The following is a 20,968-nucleotide window of genomic DNA, read 5'->3' on the forward strand; positions in this document are numbered from 1 at the left end:
GGTTTACACTCATCAGGGCGCAGGCAGGCTTCAGGGAGAGCTTTCTCTACCACTAACCATGTATTCACTTTGAGATGTATGATTGATCAAGCCAGAGTGAGGAAGAGAAAGCTCTATTGCTGCTTTGTGGATTTCCGCAAGGCCTTTGACACAGTACCACGAGAGAGGCTCTTTCAGCACCTATAGTCTCTTAGCATACTAGCAGATATGACATGGGGCATCTACGCATTATATGAGCAGGTTTTTGGGCAAGTCAGATGCCCAGGAGGTATGTCCGAGACTATTGCTAGCACCATTGGTGTGAAGCAAGGATGCCCACTTTCCCCCACGCTGTTTGGGTTATACATTGATGAGGTGGCTGACTTCATTACACGGGGAGGCGAAGATGGAGTTGATTTAGCAGGTACCTCAGTACATATTATGCTTTATGCTGATGATATTGTATTACTGTCTGAGTCTCCAGAAGGTCTACAGTAGCATCTACATGCACTCAATGATTTTTGCACAGAGGGGTCTTACTGTGAACCTTGGGAAAACCAAGGTTATGGTCTTTCATACATCGAGACAGGGCAGGAGTCAGCTGACATTCACTCTCGCAGGATGCCAGGTAGAGGTGGTGACATCATACGTGTACCTACGAGTTACCTTCTCTGCAGCAGCAGCCACACGCTTCACCATGGGTTCAGCAACCAGAGCTAGATTGACACAGGGATATGCAGCATTGGCTATGCTAGAGAGACAGTGCCACCAGGCGCATTTTTAGGAGCTCCGGACGAAGGGGTGGCTATTTGACACATTAGTCACATCGACACTGATGTATGGAGCAGTGGTATGGGCGCCAGGCCTTGCTACCCATTGGTGGACACATATAGAGAGACCACAGTCCCTCATGATGGCACGCATGATACGCAGCGAACCGTCAGTACCTCATGACATTATCCGAGCAGAGTTTGCTGCGTCTCCTATGATGGTAGAGGCCGTATTCCAGACTATATGCATGCTAGAGAGATTCAGAGAGATGCCACAGGATAGATTGTCATACTACAGAGCTTTTGAGGCATCTAGACAGCTGGCTGAGGCAAGAGACAGAGGATCATGGTATGCATAGGTCACACATTGGTTCTCACAGCATGGCCTAGACATGGATCATCTACCACCATTCCAGTATGACAGGATGCACCACATATCGATCTCTCTCATAGTGAGAGGAACAGAGTATTGAGACAAGACCTATGGCAGCTCTATACAGGAGAGAAATGGATATCGCTTACACAGCCTCTTCCACCGAAGATGCTATACTACAGAGATCACTTCATGAGTATCACTGATGATGGATTTATAGAGAGGCCTAGATACATGGAGGGCTTTTTACCACACGAGTTGCGAGTGGCTATTGGTCAGCTTAGAGTTTCATCACATCGATTGGAGATCGAGACTTGCAGAGCAGCACGGATCCCCCGAGAGGAGAGGGTATGCAGATTGTGCAGAGAGGAGGTGGAGAGTGACGAGCATTATGTATGCAGATGCAGAGCATATACAGCCATCAGAGAGAGATATCCCATTTTATTCTGAGAGGCACATTCCCTAAGCCAGATCTTTGAGGCAGCAGACGAGCGCATACTGGGGAGATTCATTCTAGACATACAGCGTCACAAAGAGACATCATTACAGGCTCAGACAGCTCCAGAGGGGGGACAACAGACATAGATTACTACATTTTTCAGAGATCCATCCCACTCCCAGCCCCTACACAGCATGGAATTACTCTCTAGAGAGCAGAGACACTCAAAGCCCACAGGAGACAAAGGACACTTGGCTTTCGGACACCACGCCTATACCAGAGAGAGATGACAGAGATTAGAGCTCAGTTTCACAGAGAGGGTGCGGAGCGATTGGCTAGCTTCAGAGCAGACCCAAGCATGTTCTTCAAGGAGCTATGGACACCCCCTTCATTGATGTATACCATTTTATACCTCCAGTATGGTACAGGATGGAGCTAGCTAGGTTGCATATCATGATTGTATACTCCATGCATATAGCTTTGCATTCTCCTAGTAGTAGAGCTCAATCCTCTCCCCCACTCATTGTACTTATTGCACACCCAGATTCAGTTTTTTAGTTGAGTACTTTTTCATTTTGTTGGGATGACAGAGGATACCCCATACAGGTACACTGATTTGTCTCATAGGCCGAGTTCGGTCTTTTGGAAGACGTTAATAAAATCTTTCTTTCTTTCTTTCTTTCTTTCTTTCTTTCTTTCTCTGCTCCTCAGATTTGCGTTTCTCCTGTAGTCCACTCATCTGTAGATTTGCGTTTGTCTACACCCCTCAGGTATAGTAGCACCCTTGTCACCAAAGCCTACACCACTACATTTCCGCTGCCCACTACACACATCTACCACCTCAGAGAGTGCCACTTCTATTCTCACCATGAGCCTTCGTCACCGACCGTGCTTCAGCTCCGACCTTATCTTTGCTTCTTCGCCGGTCTACTACTCAGAGTCACCTCACATTAGAGGGCCTCTTGTACAAGATTGCATTCATCATTGTACATACACTGATTCATCCATTTCATGATGTGTTGATTTGCTCTGATCTCTCGCACATATGGTCCTTTCGTCCTTTTGCCCTCACACTAACTACGTTTAAATGCTTGACTCGGTGTCCCTGCATTTGGCTGAAAGCCTATCAATGCCTAGAACACCACTTCATCATTCCAAAGGGTGATGAGTGTGTAGGACTTGCACCACATCCATGTGCGAAACATGCACACCTGACCATGACCATGTATGGGACTTGTACACCTGCCATGGACTGGTATAGTGGATCCTTGGCTACCTCATCCTCAACTAGGGCTCACAAGGGGCTATTTAGCACTCTAGGTCCTGCACTTGCTGTACAGATATGTCAACGTGGCATCCAAGTGTGGGATGCACGTGACATTCTGTGTAGTAGACCTTTAAAAGGCCCATGAATCTTCATACTCAGCAATGTTTGCATCTTCTTTGTAGATTTCTTCATCCTCTGTGACATTGGCCTTTGCTCCTTCTCATTGTGGTTGTTTTTCCCACAATGTTTGCAAGGCTTCTTTGAATAGCAGTCCTTATTTGCATGATGTTCCTACCACAAAGGAAACACTCTATACCTTTGAAGTTCTTCTTTGTGAAGGAGGAGTTGTCCCCCTTTGCTTTATTCTTAATCTTCCTTTTTTATTCCTTGAAGGAGGCTATGACCCCTTCCAAGAAGGTAAGATTTAACGGATACTTCACTGTGGTGAGGTTCCCGTAAAGCTCTTTCAGCATGGACTTTATGAGTACTACGAGGGCCACATCATCTTCAACTTGTACCTTTAGACCTGCAAGCTTGTTCATTAAGGACTTCATCTTGCTCACATGAGCATCAAAGCTCTCATGTGGTTGCATCATAAGACCATAGAACTCTATTTGAAAAGAAACTTTGGAGTTCTTTTCCTAAGCCCCAAATCTATTGTCCAACTTCTCATAGGCTTCTTTGGAGGTCAGGAAATCTACAACATCGTGTATAAAACTATCAGAGAGTCCAAGGGCTATGAGGCCAAAGGCTCTTTGATCTCTTAACTTCCATGCTTTCTAGGTTGCATCTTCATTCTCATGCATTTTCTCTTCCTCTTCAGTGAAAGGCCAAAGTGATAAAGTTACACAATTTAGAAGCAAAACATAAGAGTGAGGCTGAGTTTATATAGGGAGGTCATGAAACTGGCCGACTAGCAGCATGAAGCTGCCCGACAGCAGCCCACGACCCATAAATTCCACAAACTAGGCAAAAACATGAGAAAAATATATGTGTCCAATAAAAGGCTAGATCCCACACTCAATGAGACGCACAAATTCTAACACAAAGGCCCTCCCTCATGAGACTAAACTTCAGCTTAGTCTGCCAGGTGTGGAAACTTTCCTCATTGAACTTTGCAAAATGAACATGTGGGTAGCCATGATATGCTATGCATCTAGGAAGGTCTTAACAGAGGAAAGTTTCCAATGTCAATGTCTAATCCCTTAGAGATAATGCCCCCTAAAATTAGGGTTTCCAAACAAGGGGGTTTTGATCAATGATGTTTTAGCATGCTATAGCAATACTTCAATGCTAAATTTGCACCCTCAAGTTTGAAAAAATCATAAAGTAATTAGAGTCAATTACTTTGATTAAGAAGGATTTGCAAAAAATGAAAAAAAAGGCCCAAATTGATTTTTTTACGACTTTCTTGATTGATTTCTTCTACCCATTTGAGTCATGCAGCTGATGTTGACTTGCTGAGGAAATGAGAGCAGACTCCACACCGTGTTGCTGGTTACGTGTGCTCTAGATTCTTGCTTTGCTAGGTCTCTAGAAGAGAGCTGCACTTAGTGTACAATAGCTCAACATTCGTTGTGCAATCACTATCGAATCTAGCTCTTACAGGTTGACAATGTCTGTTTCTGCAGGTGCTAGACTATGTGTGCTAACGGGCAACAGCTACGTATGCACTCGGCAAAACAGGCGCAAGCTGGGGCGGTTGTGCATAAGGCAAAGCAAGCAGGTTTAGTTGAGATGAGTGAGCAACAATGAAGCGGATGGGTTATGCTACTGGGTAGCATGCAGATGTACAGGCGATGCATGGCTGTGATACCAATTAATGGAGGCATGAAGAGATATGGAGGCTTATAGATAAACATTAATAAGGCATTTGTTGAACAGAGAAGTAAGGGATAGAGAGACAGTTAGAGAGAGAAAGATAATGCTTCACAGAGAGAGAAATTTCACGACTCAATGATGTGACTCGTATTACTTCAATCGAGTACAATGCTTTTATAAAGCTTAGATCCTCTCCTGTATGACATCATCGCTTAGGTACACATATAATATCTAGATATTTTATTGAACCACTCTAAAAGCATGTTCACACACACACACACACACACACATGTAGACCTTTTAGAGGCTGTTCACACACTTTTATTCTTTTGTACTTCGATAAGGCTTGTTCTCCAACACTTCACACTCATCCTCCAGATCTAAAGAAGCCACCTCCTCAAACTGCTCCATTGGCTGAAGTCTTCAAGTCTTGGATTAGAAATAACTAGTCCTCCCGAGGCTTGGTAGTCGAGCATACACAGTATTCTCCAAATAACTATTTCTATTTCTTGTTCTTCAGAGAGTAGGGTATGGCTCCTAATCCTTTGGGGGCAAGACAGCGTGTGCTCAGAAATTCCCCTTTGTCTCTCTTTCTGTGGCTGAAGAAGTCGCCTCCTCGGATTCCTCCTCCAAGGTTCTCAAACAATCCTTCATGATGTGATCAATGAAGTAACAATAAAAGCACTCTCCAACAACTATCTTGGCATGATGCTCTTTAGGGGTGAGGCAAGTCATCGAGGCTCCCCCACTTGCCTTTTCCTTACCATCCTTGGCCTTGGATTGGCTACCCTTGTCTTTGCTTTTCTATTGTCTATGTTGTTGAGTCCCATGACAAAGTACCAAACAATGAAAGAAAAGAGAAGTTAACAAATACAGGATGCTAAAAGAAGATTATTTACACCAAAAGGTGGTTACAAAGCTGGAGTAGGCACCATGAGGCACACCGTAGGTGCACCCAAGATCCCAGAATATGCAGAAAATGAGATGATACAACTAAGGGCAAGGCCCATGCTTATATCACCTAGAGAGCCTAGTCCGCCACCACAAAGCAAGCCAGCTGGAGCATAAATAGAACATGCTAGCAAAAGGTGCCAAAAATGTCGAAAAAATCCAGAAAAGGAGGACCTCTAGAGGTGCAAAAACAGTGGGGAAGCACCCAAAACAACGGAGATGACCCCTTCAACACCTCCACTGAAGAGGACCGACACTGGTGCGTGGAAGTAAGTGTGATCCAAAGTTGGTTTTGGAAAGTGCCTTGGTGAAGATATCCGCCACATTGTCCCTAGTAAGACAGTACTCCAGTGTTAAGGTCCCAAGCGCCAAGTAGTCACGAACCATATGATAATGAACAGCAATGTGCTTGGACTTTGTGTGGAAGATCGGGTTCCATGCAAGAGCCATGGCACTTTGACTGTGTGTCGGAGTAGACAACAGTAGGCATTGGAGGAAGGACATGAAGATGATCAAGCAACTAATGAAGAAACAGAGCTCTTTGATTGTTTTGAAGAAGTATGATACTCTGCTTTTGTTGAAGAACCGGCAACTATAGGCTGCTTCCTTGTTTGCCAGGAAATGAGTCCAGTACCAAGTAAGTAACAATAGCCCATAGTGGACCTCCAAGTATCTAGATCACCAAACCCAATCAAAATCTGAATATCCAAATCAAGATTAGAGCCATATGAAATCCCATGTGTCAAGGTGTCCTATATATATCTGAGAACACGAACGGCAGCCTGCCAATGAGAAGTATGTGGTGTGCTGAAAGAAATTGACTTAGGATACTAATGTTGTAAGCAAGCTTAGGCCTAGTAATGGTGAGATGAATAAGTGAGCCAACAAGCTCCCTATATTGAGTAGGATCATGATAGGGTGGATAGTCATCGTTTTAACTCAACTTCTGATTTGGGTCCATAGGGCAAGATAAAGAGCGACAGTCCTTCATACCAAACCTATCCAAAATCTGAGAGGTGTACTTTTGTTTGAGAGAGAAATATCCCATGTGGGCACTGCCAGACCTCCATGCCAAGAAAGTAGTGAAGTAGACCAAGATTAGTCATCTCCAAAGTACGACTCAGAAGATCCATAATCATAGCAAATGAACCATCACAAGAAACTTCACTTTATAACTCCATTTGATGTCAATAACCTTCCTATGAGAAGGGCAGGTAACAAGTTCCCATGTGTGATTTATGTTAATAATATCCATTTTCGTCTCTATTGCAAGTTGCTACTCAAGAATTTGTAAGGCTCTTCTGGTGTAGAAGGCTCCGCATGATGCATCAAGGAAGTCATCAATGCAAAATTAGTTGTAAGCATGCCAGCACTCTGAGGTTGTAATCTGACAGATCTCTTCAATCTGGATGGAGCAATCCCAGACTGATAAATTGTCAGACAAGCGTCAAATTTTGAATGAAGTCCATGATAGCCTTATAGAGCAGGACATCTAGGTTTCATCAAGACCTACATGTTTGTAAAGAAAAGCTTCTTTTGGCCTAGACTAAAAAAGGATGTACTTAATCATGTACGTCAATGCCTGATATGTCAGAAAGTCAAAGCCGAGAGAGTAAAAATGCCTAGGAAGTTACATCCTTTAGACATCCCCCAGATGAAGTGGGAATGTATCAATATGGATTTTATTACTGGACTACCTTTAGTGCAATCAGGTTACAACTCCATCTTCGTGGTAGTTGACAGACTAACCAAAGTTGCCTATCTGATTCCAGTAAAAGAAACCTACACTGCAGTAGATGTGGCCAGAGTGTTCCTCAATGAAATCTTCAGATTGCATGGCCTACCAAATGTCAAATTCAAGACTGTCAAACATTGGCACCCCTCGAATGAGATGAGACATAGAAACTACGGCTAGGACGGGTCGAGTATTCTTCCCCACCTCAGAGAAAGTAGAGTTAGATCTCAGAAGGAGCAAGGTGGAATGATAGCCTACGAGAGTTGAGCTTAAGGAAGCAAGAGCTTGATACTCGAAGGGCGAGAGCTAAGAAAAAGGAAATGGAAAGTTTAAACGTACTCCAATCATGGGATAAGGAGCCAAAATTGGTCATGGGAAGAGGTGAGGGAGAAATTCCAAACTCAAAACCCATAAATGAGGAGCCCAAAGCTAAGGAAGGATTGTAATCCTGATTACAGGGGAAGAAACTGGACATCTTGAGGGGATGGGGAGGAATCTTACATTGTCTCCCACTTGAAAAATGCGAGATGTCCTCATTTTGCGTCACTTCGGCTTCTTTCTCTCCCAGGTGGCATCTTCAAAAGGATAGAACTTCCATTTGACTAATAATTATTTCAGAATTCTGTTCGTGAGAACCTTCTCTCGAACATCAAGGATTTCTTCATGTTGGAGTTCCATCTGCATTTGGGTTGAAGAAGTTAAGCCTTAGAAGGATTTTCTCTTGGCCCGGATTTCAACTTGCACTCTGAGCCTTGGAGGCCCCTGCATAGTACTAGATGGATCTTCACAGAGATGCAAGCTCGTGGTTTGTACTACCTTTGAGGATAGATTCACAACCAATCTACTTCGTGCTTGGGATCATCTTAGGCCAGCAGTCCTCAGACATATTATTCCAGTGGCCTCAGAGGAGCATCTTCCGCAACCTTTGATCTGGAATGCCTTGATCCGTTTACCTAGTGGCCACATGCTAGGGGCTCGACCCCACATAACCTGGGGCACCTTGAGCATGGGACCAACCAGGTCTCTTGAAGATTGGGTTGCACATAGGCAGTTACCTCAAGAGAGGAGCAAGAGAGGTAGAGACAAGCTCAACATTGACATTGACTCAGCTATTCCTCCAGAGTGGCTAACTCCTATTCCAGACCCGACCTCCCCCCCCGGGATGTGGCTAGGCATGTTCACCAGACACGATATTCTCGTGGTGGTCTATGGAGCAGATGAGGACAGTTGTTGGCTCACTTTTTCTATTGGATTACATGGTAGGTTAGAGAGATTAGAGCACCCCTTAGAGGATTTCAGAGCTGCACCTTGCATAGGGTGAGAGTGATTAGTTTTTGGGCACGTGCATGGCACATAGATCTAGCACCGGCCATGGTGGCTAGGGAGAGATTTTGGCAGCGGTTATGGATTTGGGAGTGCCGACCTCTCACGCAGTTGCAGTGAGATCCAAGAGAGTGGACATAGCATGATCCCACAAACTGGGTGGAGACTCTGGATGCCCCTTTCTTTGCATATACAGCAAGGCTCGGCCGCAAGATCCAGATGTCGGAGATAGATGGCACACCAGCACAACAGCAGCACACTGGTAGTCTTAGAGCCTATCATCACAACGCTTCCTTTCAGATTTTTGGAAGAGGCTTTGGGACAGCTTTTGGCAAAGGAAGATCACTCTCTTCCTCTAGTTTGACGGCACACAAGAGTCTAGCAGTGGGTACTTGGCTGCTGGTGGCGGTCGGCGGAGGGCGGCCAGCAGCTTGCCCGAGGTGCGGCCACCCCCATGAGTCTCAGCGACATTGCCTTTGGGATTGCCCGAAGGCTCAGCAGATTTTCTGCATCTTTGCTATGGACACGGCATTGACCCGGATTATCACTTGGGGTACTGTCGCTTGGGCCACCGAGGCTAGAGTGGTCAAGACTTACGAGGAGGATGGGGGAGGCCATGCCCTTCTGGTCTCCCACCATCGTATTGCAGTAGTTCTAGTCATAGCCCCACCTATAGGTGTTTGGTGACTAGGCTCATGCCAACACTAGGAGATTCACAGAAGCATAGCAGCATGGCACATCTGGCATGCTAGATGTGCCTGGCACATCTCGCATGCTAGATGTAGCGAGGCCAGCATATGGCTCAACATCATTCACACCCTCTGCTGCGATCAGTGGTGGGGGAAGCTACAAGGAGGTTCTGACCGCATGCGGAAGCAACAAAAAGCCTTCTTGAGACTTTGGAGGCCTAGCCCTTTCCTCACAGATAGAGGCGGTGACCCCATTTGGCACTACAAACCACCTATGTGGTTGTTCCCCCCCCTCCCCTTGTATGAGTTAGCCTTCTCCTCATAGAGCGGCTAGCTAGAGGAGAAGCATCTATCCCCCTTACGATCACTTGTTTCCCGCCCTTATATGAGGCGAGGTATGAGGCGAGTTTGTATTTAGCCCTTCCTGGTTGTACTTAGCCCTTCGTGGTTGTACTTAGCCCTTTGTGGTTGTTTTCTCATTAACTAATTGAAGGATCTTTTTTTTTGCAAAAAAAACGATATAGGATAATGCTACACAAAAAAATGGCACATATATAAGAAATAGGATATAACAAGAAGAACAAACAAACTTTTAAGCTGGAGGGGGTGTGATGTGACAGTTACTAATTGTGTATGTGTGTGTGGGTTAGACTTTTAATAGTCTATATTAACTATAAAAGTACGTGTGTATAATTGTAATTATTTGTATATATGTTGAGACATGTTTTATAGAAACCTTTTTTTTACAATTATTTCACACCACCTTGTCATTACTATTGGTAATATTTTAGACCTTATAACTTATGTACAAATCACATATTTTTTTTCCATTTTTTTCCTTCTTATTTATCATACACATCACTATGTTACCCCTACATCTATGTATATTTTTTTCCATTTTTTACCTTGTTATTTATCATACACATCACTATGTTCCCCTTGCATCTATGTATATATATGGAGTTCTACCAAACACCAAGCGAGATTTTCTAAGCAAACCAAAATAACTGAGCGGAACCCATGAAAACAGCCTAACTCATCAAATTGCATTATTAAAAAGAAGAGCCAAAGAATTGTCATGATGGAATAAAACAAATTATAATATACCAATTAGATCCTTCATCTAGTGACTACAATGTTCAAAAAAGATGTAATGTGACTTGTTTTCCAAATGACACATGATCAACCAAGATACGAGGGTACTTTATCGCTATATAACAAAATCGAAAAACAAAGACAAAGATAGGTTGCACCTATCACCAATGAAGATTTTGCATCAACAACAAAAGATAACAATATAAAATTTAATTTCTTGTTTTTTAATGCATTGTACATAGGAGACCCTCGGTATATTTGTAGCTTGTGTGAGTATATCGAAAGACTAACAATTAACCTTGAGATACTAGGAAAAAAGATCGCCTCGCAAACAAAATTGAAGCACAAATATAAAAGCTAATCTGAATGGCTAAGATGAGTCACACTCATCATCAATGAAGACGTTGCGCCTTAGTGGACGTTGTTGGAAATCCTTCTCGCACAACTCATCATCCACCATTGATCTTGACATTGCTGTAGCATACGTAGGCAACATACTTTTCCAAGAAACCAAAAGATACGTTAGCTTTCAAAAATCACCACTCAAAAGACAAACTGATAGCATCAAAACCAGAAACGTGTCATATATGTCCATGATATGTCAAACCATGATATGTCAAAACATACACCACATCAAAAACTCCCAACAATAGAAACCCTAACGTAAATATCCATAGGTAGCAAGAAACATGTAGCTAGTGAAGGTGCAAGACTCACTAATCATCGAACGGGTTTTGCACCCGCATTTTTGTCTACATCCTCACCTCCAAAAGATGTAGAATCATACTCCCTATGCCGATTCCCAGTGCGAAGCAGCAAAGGCTGAACATAAGAAGTCATAAGTCTCTCATCCCTATAAATGGATGCACAAAAATGCCATGTAAGCAAACATGCCTTGAGGATGGGAGTTGTGCCACATCCTAATTCAAGGCAGATACCTCCTCGTCGACATAGAAACTCCATAAAACAACCAAGAAATCTCTGGATCTTCTCAAGACTCCCTCGCCCCATGGCTCTTCTGAGGAGGCTAATGCCATATATGCATCCGTCATGGAGGCAATGCAACACCATGTCTACAAGATGCATGCGTAAGCAATCAAAGTAGGGAAGACTATCACCAATGTAAGATGGCGGATGCATTCCATAACGATGCATCAGAAAAAGCACACAAGTGTCAGCCTGAAACATCAAGCAACATAATGAATATTAGCATGACTTCAATTAACACATTTTTGACAAAACATGCAAACAAGCACACACCAATCTTACCTCGGTATGTAGCCCAACAGTCTCAAGGTAGCCATATACGTTGTGGTGAATCACAACAATGCAACGTACTATCACCAAGTCTGAAACTCGACATAACCTCTCTACCCACCCTATCGAATCTCCTAGTAAAAAAGTGAGAGGAGCGATGATTCATGCGGACACAATATCAAATACACTCAATTTCTAAACAAAATTTATAGACGTACCTCCCAATGATGCCATAATAAGAAACCAACCAGAGTCTGATAGTGTCAAAGCAAAAAGGCCCACACCATAATGCACATGGTCCTCTATACACACATCCCAAATAGGGTGTGTGGTCAGTTCATGATGTACCCCTCCAAACGGGAGGTCCAAGAAGATGAAATCTACAGCCGAAATCTACAACCCAACTCACCAGCCTCCCCTTCCTAATGTACTCTCTATCCTCTAGCTTAGTTTTGATCATATGCTCATGTACCTGTGCCCATCCAAGGTTTCTCACGTCAGGTGCAAAATCATGGTCTATAGCAACGTAGTTGGTGGCTATCGCTATGCACTCAACATCTCCAAGTAGTGGTAGATCATCACCATATGCAAGCTCCGACACAAATACAAAAGAAGATGACTTTTTGACAACGATGGGGCCTTCAAGTCCTACATAAAAACCAAAAAACCTAGATTTAACGATGTGGCCTTTAAAGCCTACATAAAAACCAAATACCCTAGAATATTAAGACCCCAAAGAATTGAAACACAATCACATAAACACATAGCAATACAATAAATCATTATAGCAATACCATCTGGAGGTGGCACATCCTCTAGCAGATCATTGACGTGCTGCTCTGCAAAAGACAAAGAAGGGTGAGCTTCACCTTGCCCCCCAAGACCTTGAAAGCACACACATCATCCTTTTGAACATACAGCCAACACCAAAACAAGAAACAAGAAACAAGAAACCTCACGAAACAAGAATTTTCAAAACCTGTATCTTGAGGAGTTCGTATCCTTGTAGCGGGCTCTTCAACAAAGTCATTGTGCTTCATTTGGTCTTTAAGCTCCCTCTCTCTCTCAAGCACATGCCCCGGCACCATATCTATCCACCATGGGTAGTTATCCAACTGCCAAAATGAGAGAGGTTGTGCATGGGTGGTGGATACATACACTCCTCCTCTTTGTTGAGCAAGAGCCATTTTCTTGCTCTAATAATAGAAACCGAGGGAATATGGCTTTTTTCTTTCAACCACAAAAAGAATCTACACAATATAAAAGAATCAAGCAAAAGAGGTGGAGTGAATCAAGGAGAAATTATGTAAGATTCCTCCCCAGCCTCTCAAAATGTCCAGCATCTTTCCCTGTAATCAATCCCCTCTTCAGAAATATAAAAGACCTTGTTTCTAACTGTTTTGACTTAGAGAGAGAGAATATTCTAGAGAGAGAATATTCATATTTTGAATATTTGTAGATAGAAAAATTTCTCATCTTATTAAAATAAGTTTCCCTAAAACAGAAATTCAAAAAGAACTTTCCAATATGCAATTGGAATTAATTGGAAATGAGTATGAAGGACCTTAGTCTAAGGGTCTAGATTTTCAAAAAATTTTGGATTATGGTCCAATTAAGGTTCCTATGGGCCAATAGCATCAATCCATGTGTAGGGAGGAGATAAATCCAATTTTGTAAAAGAAGATACCCAAAAATGAGTAAATGCTCACATAAGATGAAGAGTTGAAAATATACAAGGTTTATTAGTAAAAAACTATGAGCAATATTAAAAATATGAGATATTTTGGGTATCCAAAAATGAGTAAATGCTCACATAAGATGAAGAGTTGAAAATGTACAAGGTTTATTAGTAAAAAACTATGAGCAATATTAAAAATATGAGATAGTTTGGGTATAATGATTCCATTTTGACACATATGTAAGGAAGGGGAGTTCTTTAAAGGAGGTGCATATTTCACATAAGATGAAGAGTTGAAAATGTACAAGGTTTATTAGTAAAAAACTATGAGCAATATTAAAAATATGAGATATTTTGGGTATAATGATTCCATTTTGACACATATGTAAGGAAGGGGAATTCTTTAAAGGAGGTGCATATTTCACATGCTTGAGTGAGTTTTAAACTCATAAAAATTGAGATATTTCATCTCTCCTCTCTCCTAATTCAAGTCTAGTTCCAAAAAGTTAGCTTAACTGACCTAAAAATGGTCAAATATTGACCAAACTAATTTAGAAAATTCTAGAATCAGTTTGTTTGGTTAGGAGCTCAATTTTTCCTATAAATAGAAGCCTCCCCCTTGTTGAAAAATATATAGTGTTTATGCATCGTTACTCTACTCCACCTAAGCCAAGAACTGTGAATTCATTAATAATTCACTAGTTTTTGGAGCTTCCCTCTTTCTTCAATCCCCATTAGTGGCTCCATCAACATACTTAACCAATTGATTGGTTGGGAGCCTCTACCGTGAACAAAGAATCAAGCAAATTGAAGGTAAATGGTGAATTTTGATCTTTTCTATAATTTCTCAATGCTTCTCTCTTCTCAACCCCTCTCAAGCTTGAGAAGCTTAATTGGAATGGTTTTTGAATGCTATTGAAGTTAATTGATGAATGTTAGTGAAGAGTTACATAATTTGATGAATGCTATTGAAGTTAATTGATTAATGATAGTTAAGAATTACATAAATTTCTATTTATGCTTAATTCTAATGGTTAAGTGTTACTTTTAGCTTAATTGAATTTCATGCATAGAGGTATGCATAAAAGATTATTATTTTATTATAAAAGTGTTACTTTTAGCTTAATTGAATTTCATGCATAGAGGTATGCATAAAATTATTTTATTATAAAAGTGTTACTTTTAGCTTAATTGAATTTCATGTATAGAGGTATGCATAAAAGATGATTATTTTATTACAAAAGTGTTACTTTTAGCATAATTGAATTTCATGCATAGATGTATGCACAAAAGATGATTATTTTATTATAAAAGTGTTATTTTTATCATATTTGAATTTCATGCATAGAGGTATGCATAAAAGTTGATTATTTTATTATAAAAGTGTTACTTTTATCATATTTGGATTTCATGCATAGAGGTATGCATAAAAGTTGATTATTTTATTATAAAAGTGTTACTTTTATCACAATTGAATTTCATGCATAGAAGTATGCATAAGAGTTGATTATTTTATTATAAAAGTGTTATTTTTATCATATTTGAATTTCATGCATAGAGGTATGCATAAAAGTTGATTATTTTATCATAAAAGTGTTACTTTTATCATATTTGAATTTCATGCATAGAGGTATGCATAAAAGTTGATTATTTTATCATAAAAGTGTTACTTTTATCATATTTGGATTTCATGCATTATATTTGGATTTCATGCATAGAGGTATGCATAAAAGTTGATTATTTTATTATAAAAGTGTTACTTTTATCATATTTGGATTTCATGCATAGAGGTATGCATAAAAGTTGATTATTTTATTATAAAAGTGTTACTTTTATCACAATTGAATTTCATGCATAGAAGTATGCATAAGAGTTGATTATTTTATTATAAAAGTGTTATTTTTATCATATTTGAATTTCATGCATAGAGGTATGCATAAAAGTTGATTATTTTATCATAAAAGTGTTACTTTTATCATATTTGAATTTCATGCATAGAGGTATGCATAAAAGTTGATTATTTTATCATAAAAGTGTTACTTTTATCATATTTGGATTTCATGCATTATATTTGGATTTCATGCATAGAGGTATGCATAAAAGTTGATTATTTTATTATAAAAGTGTTACTTTTATCATATTTGGATTTCATGCATAGAGGTATGCATAAAAGTTGATTATTTTATTATAAAAGTGTTACTTTTATCACAATTGAATTTCATGCATAGAAGTATGCATAAGAGTTGATTATTTTATTATAAAAGTGTTACTTTTATCATATTTGGATTTCATGCATAGAAGTATGCATAAAAGATATTCTTTTTATACTAAAAGTGTGATTTCCATCATAAATGGATTTTATGCATAACTTAGATGCATAAGAGAAATTTTTTTATTCTAAAATGTAATTCCTACCAAATTGAATTTATGCATAGGAAGATGCATAAAAGATTGATTCAAAAGTGTCATTCTCATCTAAATTGAATTTATGCATAGGAAGATGCATAAAAGATTGAATTTTAATTCAAAAGTGTCATTTTCATTTAAAATGAATTTATGCATAGGAAGATGCATAAAAGATTGATTTTTACTTCGAAAGTATTAATCTCCTTGAATGGAATTTATGGATAAATAAATGTGTAAAGAAATCTTATATCAAATATAAGAGTTCTCTTGTATTCTATAAATAGATATGAGATGTGATAGGATGTGATAAGAGGTGTATGATATGAGATGTGATAGGATGTGATAAGAGGTGATAAGATGAATTAAGATGTGTATGAGATGAGGTAAGAAGTGTATGTGATAGGATAAGATGTATATGGATTGTGGATGATAGGGCAAGAATGGATGTGATGTAAAAGATTAGATGTGAAGGCATATGGGGTTATATGAATGGGTATGTGGATGTGTGAATGTGGAGATGGGAGTGTGGATGTATGAATGTGAAAATGGATGTATGCATGAAGATGTATATGCGTAGATGTGAATGTGGATGTAGATGTGCATGTATGTATGTGTGTGGATGTATAAATGTGAATGGGAATGTGGATGTGAATGTATGTATGTATGTGGATGTAGATGTGAATGTATAGATGTGAATGGGAATGTGGATGTGGATGTATGTATGTATGTGGATGTGGATATATGAATGAGGACGTGATAATGGATGTATGCATGTAGATGTGGATATATGGATGTGAATGTGAATGTGGATGTGGATGTGAATGTGAATGTGGATGTGAATGTGGATGTGGATGTGGATGTATGGATGTGGATGTGGATGTGGATGTGAATGTGGATGTATGGATGTAGATACGGATGTGGATGTATGTATGTATGTGGATGTGGATATATGAATGAGGATGTGATAATGGATGTATGCATGTAGATGTGGATATATGGATGTGAATGTGAATGTGGATGTGGATGTGGATGTATGGATGTAGATACAAATGTGGATGTATGTATGTATGTATGTGGATGTAGAAGTGGATGTATAGATGTGAATGAGAATGTGGATGTGGATGTATGAATGTGAATGTGGATGTGGATGTGGATGTGGATGTATGGATCTGGATATGGATGTGTATATATGAATGTGGATATGGGATGTGGATGTATAAATGAGGATGTGAAAATGGATGTATGCATGTAGATGTGGATGTATAGATGTGAATGTGAATGTGTATGTGAATTAATGTGTCGTCGATATGAGGAAATGGATGAGAATGAGTACACATTGAATGGAATGTGGAATAAGTAATGTAAACTAAAGAGGGATAATGTGGAAAGACGAGAGTTCGATTTAGAAACTGTATTTTGTGACTGTTTGTAAATGACTGTTTTATGTCAAGAATGCTGGGGAAACATTTTGACCGTCTTGTGGATTAAGGTCATGAAGACCTAATTGTTAAAGTTGCAACTGCTGACGGAGAGTCAATGGAGGACGTCTCGCGTAGCAAGGTCGACCGAGGTCTTGACCAGCCTCGGTTCGATTTAAATGGTGAGCTTCCGGTACGGTGGATGAGGGACCAAGGAAGCGGCCTATGAGTGAAGCGCTAGGTCACCTGCGAAGGATCCTAGAGGGTGCTGACCATACGGTGCTCGGGCTCTGGGTCACCGAAGATACCCACACGTGCATCGTGGAAGATATTGGAACAAGGAATAAGAGTTGTTTTCTGAAACCGGGCATGGATCTGGTTGATTGACCTTGCTGGTCCTCAACGGATGAGTCCATGGCTCTTTTATATGGATCTGTGGGTTGATCTTGCTGATCTTCCACGGAGATTCCATTCTGTTATATGAATATATTGCCGGTTACTATGAGCTAGGAACTATGGAAAAGGCCCTTGAGTGAACAGGTGGTGAGCGTTCTGGTTGCCAATGATGCCATAAGTATACCGATGAATGAATGACTGGAAATAAGGATTCAACCAGAGACTATGAGGATTGTCATCAGTGACATAATGGTTTCATTAAAGGATTGTTTTAAAGTTAGCTGATGCTAAGAAAAAGGCAATTTCATATTGGGTGTATAAGTGGTGTGACTAGTTTTATGTTTGCATGAACTTCCGGCTAGGGGTCCTTGGAACTCTTTTCCTTGGTACCCGGGATAAAACCTAACCAAATTCTTAATTGGATCCCATCACTACAGTGGTTGGGCGGTTGGCTAACCCATGGGATCGGATGAACTTCCGGCTAGGGAGCCTTGGAACTCTTTTCCTTGGTACCCGGGATAAAACCTAACCAAATTCTTAATTGGATCCCATCACTACAGTGGTTGGGCGGTTGGCTAACCCATGGGATCGGATGGGGTTAGGCTGGACTGATGGATCCGTAAATCGAGACTCAACTTTTGTTATTATGGTAGATAAAGTAAATCCCGGACAGTAATTGTTCTATGGATAGGAATCAACGGCTGTGCCTCTTGAATGGGGAAAAAAGCGTTGATCTCAATGATCCAAGTGTAAGTTTCTTCCTTGATCTGATCAAGTATCTTGAAGATGCAATTGGATCAGCTTGATCAGAAATGTTCTTGACTACATTAGAGTAAAAAGTTTTCCTGGTGGAATCGCCCGTGCTTTCCGGTAAAGGAAGTTTTTCCGGGTTTGGTTTTGGAACAACCGACGGATTAGTCTCTTATCCGAATATCCGTGGGTGAGGCCCCGAATGTGGGGCCCCTGTCCCGTGCGAGAAGTGCTACTTCTGCTGCTAGTATCCTGAATCTGTTGCTCGGTGGGAACAGGGATCTCATAAATTAGTGGGATTAGATGCTTGGATAAAATCAAGGAGAAATCAATGGGATTAGATGCTTGGATGTAAACTCTATAAATTGAGGCATTGGCCTAATGAGAACTTGCTGGTTTTTGATTATCCATGCCTACATTAAGCTATTAGTTAATTACTCACTAATCACATCTTAATTATCCTCTAATCATTTTGTTAATCATGTTGATTCTAGTATTTGATCCACCATAGCTCATCACATTTGCTGTAATTTTAACACCATTCACATCTATCCCGATTCACATCACATCTCATTCATTCACATCACATCTCATCCATTCACAAATATCCGGATTCACATCCATTCTCATCCATTCACATCCATTCACATCACATCTCATCCACTCACATCTATCACGATTCACATCACATCACATCTCATCCATTCACATCTATCCCGATTCACATCACATCACATCACATCCATTCACATCACATCTCATCCATTCACATCACATCCATTCACATCTATCCCGATTCACATCACATCACATCACATCTCGTTCATTCACATCTACCCTGATCCACATCACATCACATCACATCCATTCACATCACATCTCATCCATTCACATCTATCCCGATTCACATCTTATCACATCCACATCCACATCCATTTACATCACATCACATCTTATCACATCCACATCCACATTCATTTACATCACATCTTATCACATCCATATCCACATCCATTTACATCACATCTCATCCTTTCACATATCCTCCTCAAATCTCATTCTCATCTCTTCATTTACATCCTTATCCATTTACATCACATTTACATCCCTATCCATTTACATCACATCACATCCTTTCACATATCCTCACATCTCATTCTCATCTCTTCATTCACATCCACATCGATTTACATCGCCTCACATCCGATCCACATTCATTTACATCTCACCACATCTTATCACATCCACTCACATCTTATCACATCGCATTCACAACTTATTCACATCTATTTACATTTAGTAACATTTCCTATTTTCGATGCCGATGGGACTTTTCTAAATTTCTCCCAATTTCTTGGTACTTTTTCTCGACAGATATTTTCAGATTCTTTCTCAAATTTCTCAAGTGAAATATATTCAGTATTCTTCTTTTGAGTAAAATATTCATGGGATTTACAAAAATCAATTCTACCCATATTTCTCAATAAAATTAATAATGCTCAAAATTCCACTTTTGATAAATACTCATAATTTGAATTATGCTAAAAATTCCTCTTTTACTATTTAATTTCTTGGATCTCAAATATCATGGGAATTTCTCTTCTTGTATTCAAATGATTGAATTCCAAATGTCATGGGAATTCCTCTTTTATCATAAAATAAATTTATCTAAAATTCCTCTTTTCTTTCATAAAAATATCCATTATTTCAATTATGCCAAGAATTCCACTTTTACCATTTAAATGATTGAATTCCAAATGTCATCTAAAATAAAAATATTTATTATTTTAATATACCAAAATTTCTCTTTTTCCATTTAGTTACATGGATCTCCATTATCATGGGAATTCCTCTTTTTGCATAAAAATAAAAATACCAAAAATTCTTCTTTTCTTAATTTAATTATTTATTCATAAATACTAAAAATTAGTTTTCTATGAATGTGATGAAAATCATTCTTTTAGCATAGGATGACCAATCCTAAAATATGGCAGGAAGTCCTCTTTTCACATTATGCATTAAAATGAGCTATGTATTAATTTCTAAAAATTTTACCATAGCTTCGCTGCTATTACTAATAATTTTCAATATTTCTAGAGAGAATAAGACTTTGTAATACAATTATGATAGAATAAATATTATTAAACTTAAATCCAATTTATGAAATTAAATCATAAGTTTACCATAAATTTATTAGCATAAAAACATAAAAAGCCATTTTCTTAACCTCTAGCTTAACAAGCTTAGAGATTGATTTTAAATTAAGAATTTATCAATGAGAAGCATTCATTTGCTTAAGAATTAGTCATAGGAATGACTATTCTTTTGGGAGATAGAGATATACATAAAAAGCATCCTAAAGATTAACTTTTTTAAAAAAATCATTAAAACTCTTAGAGAAAGCTTGATTTGCATTAAAAACAACTAAATAGAAACTTCTCAAGCTTAAGAGGAGTTGAGAAGTGAAATCATTGAGAATATTAATGAAAACCATGAAATTACTTCTTACCTCTAGATTTGGCTTGCTTCTTTATCTTAGAAAGAAGCCCCCAACCAATCAATTGGTTTAGTATGTTAAGAAGAAAGCTCCAAGAATTGTTGAAGAGAGAAAGAAGCTCCAA

The 20,968-nt window shown here is 39.4% G+C and overlaps 1 long non-coding RNA gene across 1 annotated transcript in view; it reads right to left on the reverse strand.

The window, feature by feature from the left end:
* Nucleotides 1–2,104: 2,104 nt before the first annotated feature.
* The window catches only part of LOC147614707 (uncharacterized), a 173,649-nt gene continuing 154,785 nt past the window's right edge, over nt 2,105–20,968 (reverse strand). Inside the window, exon 3 of the long non-coding RNA XR_015262956.1 lies at nt 2,105–2,247. This is a non-coding gene — a long non-coding RNA (uncharacterized LOC147614707). The remainder of the gene's footprint in view (nt 2,248–20,968) is intronic.

The sequence above is a fragment of the Cibotium barometz genome, chromosome 41 (assembly GCF_041138505.1).
Source record: "Cibotium barometz isolate CiBa-2024 chromosome 41, ASM4113850v1, whole genome shotgun sequence".
In the NCBI taxonomy this organism is placed as follows: domain Eukaryota; kingdom Viridiplantae; phylum Streptophyta; class Polypodiopsida; order Cyatheales; family Cibotiaceae; genus Cibotium; species Cibotium barometz.